This window comes from Belonocnema kinseyi, chromosome 10 (genome assembly GCF_010883055.1).
Source record: "Belonocnema kinseyi isolate 2016_QV_RU_SX_M_011 chromosome 10, B_treatae_v1, whole genome shotgun sequence".
Taxonomy (NCBI): Eukaryota; Metazoa; Arthropoda; class Insecta; order Hymenoptera; family Cynipidae; genus Belonocnema; species Belonocnema kinseyi.
Genome location: NC_046666.1, coordinates 74,596,927 through 74,602,850, shown reverse-complemented (window position 1 = coordinate 74,602,850; position 5,924 = coordinate 74,596,927). Strand labels below are relative to the sequence as shown.

The window sequence follows — 5,924 nt, the reverse complement described above, 5'->3', positions numbered from 1 at the left end:
TCGCAACCGCTTTCGTTCTGCTTCCCTGAGAAACTGAGGAACCAGCAGTTCTAGAAAGGCTGTCAATGGGGTGACTGAACGCGAGAGTTTGGTGTAAAGTCATTTTAATAAAATAATTTCATTTGATTTTGTAATTGAAAAATTGCAAACTCAAATTTTTTGAAAATTAAATAAAAGAAAGAGAACGGACTACCAAAATAAATTAAGATACCTCAATTAAAATCTTAAGAATTCAGATTACTTTAAATTATTAAAATACGTTATCATCAGTTGAATTTGCAATATTTAATTTCAAATCCACTTGCTGAATAGTTATTTTTCAATTTGAAATTTGGACGAATCATTTTCTCGTTGCATTTATTTAGCAATTAGTCCAATTTTCGTCACACCAATTCGAAATGTATTTTAAATATGAAGGTTTTATTTTGTAAATGAATCATTTGTCGCTGATTCCTTTGATTAATTATTAGCTGAGAGAGGCGCCGGTGTTGAATTTCAATCAATCGATTTATTGCCTCTATTACGTTGTTAGCGATCATATTAATATGTAGACCAATTTATTGAATATTATATGTTCACAATGCACAATAAATTATATTTCGACAATGTGCTGCAATAATATGGTATGATACATTCTTGAAATATAAATTATGAATGTTTGTTTTCAATTATAAATTTTAATTAGATTAAATCACGTAACATTAGATTAAATCATCGTAAAGCGCGATCTAGGCCCTCGATTTTTGACAGACATTTGTAAATGTATATATTTTTTCTGAATTACCTCCCAATAAAAACTAATGTTAGAATTTTAGAAATTTGGATATCAAATTCGACAAATAAATTATAAACGAGGAGTTCTGACAAAAAATGTTTCAAACAAATGTTGTAGGAATTTTTAAACGCTGATATTTGTAGTTGAAAATGCATGTCTTTTGTTGAAGATTCGTCTTTTTTTTTAAATGCAACTGTTTGATTGAAAATTAATCTTTTTTGGTTGAAGATTTAACTATTTTGTTGATATTTCGTCTGATTTGGTTGAATTCAAATGATTTTTATTTCATGTTAAAATCTTTTTTGTTTGAAATATCACCTTGTACATGTTTCCTTTAGAATCCATCTCTTCTTGATGAAGATTTATTATTTTACTTCAGAATTGAACTGTTTTATAGGCAAAAATCATCTTTTTGAGTTAAGAATTCAAAAATATGTTAGAAAACTCAACTACTTGGTTGAAAGTTAACTCTTTTAGTCTAAAATTCATGCTTTCAGTTCTAAATTCAATTATTTCTTAAAAACCTAAGAATTTTGTATAAATGTAACTTTAGCTGAACGATCATATTTTCTGGTTGAACATGTAATTAATTTTTAGATAATTAATCTTTTGGCTTTAAAATTCAACAATTTTGTGTAAAATTTATGTATTTTTCAACACAATTCGTCTTCTATGGGATGAAATTGATCTTCTTAGTAGAATATTCATCTTTCTGAATGGAAATTTAACTATTTGCTTAATAAATATACCTTTTAGGTTAAATCTAAACTGTTTAGTTGAAAATAAACTTTTTTTGTTGACAACTGTGTTGAAGATGCAATATACATTGACTTGAAATCTTAGGAATATAATGTATGTAAAATAGAGTTCAATATGTTCTTTGCATTTATTTTATTTAAAATAATTGTTTGCCCTGTTATTCGCCTATTTTCGTGAAAATTAACCCTTTTACCTTGTTTTGAAAGAACTGTATGCTACGATCCTTTGACTGGGTGGGATTAAATAAGGCCATGTTCGTTAATGAGGGGAGAAGTAAAAATAGCCCGAAATTGGTAACGCAGCGCATGGACGTCTTTTAGTGAATAATACGTCTACAAACGAAGGCTCTCCCGTTTTTTATTTTTAATAATTAAAGTAATTTTTATTATTTAGTTGATTTTTTCAAGAGTACGGCAGCTAGAGTAGGCGATTCAAAAAATTGCTTAGATAAGTTGGACTCATTGAATGAACTTGGAAATGACAATTGCCAAATATGGTCAAATATGCTTTCCTGTCATTTCAGTTGGGTTAGGGCATGCGGGAATTGAATATCACCAACCTTTTTCACCCTCCAGAATCAGAAAGGGTCCATAAATCACAGATCGATTTAAAAAAGATCTACTTTGAAGAATTTTCCGTATTTTTCCTAATTAAAAGAATTGAGGTTAGGAGTTCATGTTTCATATTTTACAATTGTACAATAATAAAAGTGATTTCTTCTTTAACTCTCCTAACAAAGGCGATGATCTATTCTTCCAAGAGATAGGCGAAAAAGTCATTGTGAGAGTGTTGCTTAAAAAATTTAAATATACGGAATGATTGATTTTTGATCATTTTCTTTAGAGAAAATAGTTACTGGATTATCTAAACTTTCAAGAAGGGTGACTTTTTTCCTAAATAATCTTCTATACAATTTTGAAGAATTTGAAATTTGAGTGACCTACTTTTGCATAATTTACGTTATATTTAACAAGTTAAAAATGAAGTTTTTACAACTTCATAAATTTTTTTTATCTTCTGTTTTGTAAAAAAATAACATTTTAGTTGAAAAAGTATCCACGTAATTTGGAAATATATAATTCAATAGAAACGTACAAAGTCGCATGAATAGAGTAAATTAGATTTCGACATGAAAGGCTTGCATCCTCCATTTGATCAATTTTACTCTTTTGGTACTGTATCTGGTTCGACCAATGCCAAGATTGCTTCATTTTTAACCCTCGTGACATTTCCGCAAGGAACCATTCAGCTTTTTCTCTAGGAGGTAGAGAAGACTGCGTAATTACTCATTTCAAAAGGTGCGTTGTTCTGGAAACTTTAAATTAAAGCGAGCTACTACAAAAAATAATAATAAAGACGAGACGAAAATGTTGACCCAGACATATTTTTTCAGCTCGATTCCTCGTATAAAGCAACGTAGTGCATCTGGTAAGGAGAATTCTCGGAAGGTAATTCCACGTGAAATTCTTAAGTCCGTCCAGAAAAGAAACTAAAGTTACCGTATGCATTTTTCTTGGATTTAAAGGAGGAGATTGTTCTACGCAATTCAACGTTATTTCAAATATAAACAAACAAATAATTCTCGAGACTTTCTTTCTTCTCTTTGACATTTATGGATTTTAAAACTCCTCGGATTTATGTTAAATTCATTATGTTTCATATGAAAACGAGTTTCTAGTTTTAAAAAATTACATCATTCTAATTGTTACAGATAACAAAGTAGTAGATATAAAATTTATTTAGAAATAAAATGTAGTGTAATGATATATCACGATAATCTCGCAATTATTGTTGATAAAAACGTGATTATCTTTTCAGTACTTGGAGTTATTTTACATCTTAAATTGGAAAATTTAGAGTCATTGTTAGGATTATGACTGAACTGTGCAGTACTGCGGTTGTAGGAAGAATGGCTGGTGATGCATCATTACATGATGAAATTCAGGCAGTCCGACAAGAAAACCAAAAATCGTACATGGAATGTTGAACATCATAGATCTTAGCGATGATGACAGAAATATGTTTTAAAATGAGTTATAGACGCAAAAACTGGAAAGTTAAACCGGAATAATAATAATACCTGAAATTGCTTTTTTTAAATCATAAGTTACTACATTTCAAAGATAAAGCATTTTTCAACAAATTAAGTTTTTCGGTTTTGCGAGCGTGTTTTACAGATTTGTGTTTCTTCAACAAAAATCATCAAATTTCAAAGTTTGACAAATTTTTGACAATTTTAAGTTACATTAGCATTTTACATACAAATTTATATTTTCTAACAAATATCATATAACTTGAACAAGATTTAAAATCTTTCAACAATTTTGGATTATGTTAGTGTCTTTTGACAAAACTTGCTATTTTTAATATTAAAAAATTAAGTTTCACAGAAGATTCATAAGTCAAGAAGATTCTTATTTATCTAAGCATTTTAAACCAAAAATTGGTATTTCAAAACAAAAATTATTTAAGCCCATCATTCGCTAATTTTTTGTACTAAAGGATACACGAATGAATTTATTTTTTCAATAAACACAAACCATTCAATTATTGTATACAGTTTATAGTTTCCATATCAAGAATAATTACAAAAGCCTTTAAAATTGTTTCAGATATTTTGCAGAAGCGTTCCGCAAGAGTGTAAACGAAAAGCTATTAATGCGAATAAAGGTTATTGAATTATTGGGAACATGACCATCCAATCTTCTATGATAAAACCAATTTTCATGAAGCTTCTCGATATATGAAGAGCTGAGTGCCAAAATATAATCACGAAACAAACAAAGCACATGCAGAGTAGCACGCAAATATGATCCTCAAACTTTATAATGATAGACTCATAACTGATATACAAAATTATCCCCTGCACTGAAAGAATTGTTGTTAGAATAAATGATAAAAATGAATTAGAATTTATTATAATACAATTCCAAAATAGGGAAAACAGGGTATGTATATCAAAAATTAATAAAGTGGTTTTCAGCCGGTAAAAATAAAACTCTTGTTTTAAAAACTGGACAGGATGTTGCAATAACTCTTACAAAATTTGCGAGAATTTGAAAATCACTATATCAAAGTTGACAAGCGAACTTAAAATGATAGTAATACATTTTATTCGAAAGAGTGAAAACATCTTTTGAAGTTTACATACAAAGCATATGAGAATCTCAAATGACTGTATGAAAAATAACTCATTTCACCAAAAGATTTAGCCTTTAGAAGAAGGAACTAAACACACAAATGAAATATAATTAAATACGGGAACAGGCGTAAAATTGTTATTTTTATTATTATATACTGAATCTTAGGAGTAGACTATGAATCACATGGTAAACAAGGAGTAGGTCTGATTTTGAATGAAAGAGCAAAGCAGCATCTCAGAGACCATGGTTTGGTGTCTCCCAGACTGCTGTGGGCTAGAATGAAAGTAGGAATCAGAAGACTATTTATCATAGCATGCTACGCGCTGGTTGATAGTGATCTTAGAGAAGTAAAAGACGCCTTCTGGGACACTTTAAATGACACAATAAACATTTGCGAACGTGGGAAAAGAATAATTCTACTAGGAGACATGAACGGTTGGGTGGGCATCCAAAATCAGGATACAGAAAGAGTATTAGGTAATTTTGGGGATCCAAGAACAAACTATAACGTAGATAAATTAGTTGGTCTATGCTTAGAAAGGGGTCTGTTTATTACAAATACTTGGTTTAAGCATAAAATGATCTACATGTACACCTGGTCTAAAGGAAATAGCCGCAGTATAATTGACTTTGTTGTTGCGGATGAAAGACTAAGGGAGTTAGTCAAAGATACAAGAGTCATGAGGGGTCCTGAATGCAATACTGATCATTACCTTCTGATCTCAAAAATTAACTTAGGTCGGGGATGGAGAAAAAAGAGAACCAAGAAAGCAAAACAAACGCGAATCAAAATTGAGAACCTACAGAAACCGGATGTGCGAATAGATTTCCAATTTAAGATAATCGAAAACATAGATAGGGCAATATGGGAGGACCGTATAAAAAACAAAGATATAGAGGGCGCCTGGACAATGTTACGGGATATACTTGTTAGATGTACGATCGAAGTGTGTGGTACCGGAGTTGTAGGAAGAATTTCTGATGTTGCGTGGTGGAATGATGAAATTCAGGCTGCCTAAAAAGCAAAAAGAGAAGCGTACAAGAGAACTTTAAACATCGCAGGTCTTAGCAATGAGGAAAGAAATTTTCGTAGGAATGATTATAGACGCGAAAACAGGATACTTAAACGATTAGTTAAAGAAAGTAAAGATACCAGGTGTATACATATGAAACCGGTATTGCCATCTAGCGGCCAGTAGGCACACTTGTAGGCACTGTCGGAACTTACCATTTGTGCTAATTGGCGT

At 30.6% G+C, this 5,924-nt stretch overlaps 1 protein-coding gene across 1 annotated transcript in view; it reads right to left on the bottom strand.

The window, feature by feature from the left end:
* The window catches only part of LOC117181205 (potassium voltage-gated channel protein Shaw), a 139,165-nt gene that overhangs the window by 13,628 nt on the left and 119,613 nt on the right, over nucleotides 1-5,924 (bottom strand). The window lies entirely within an intron of this gene.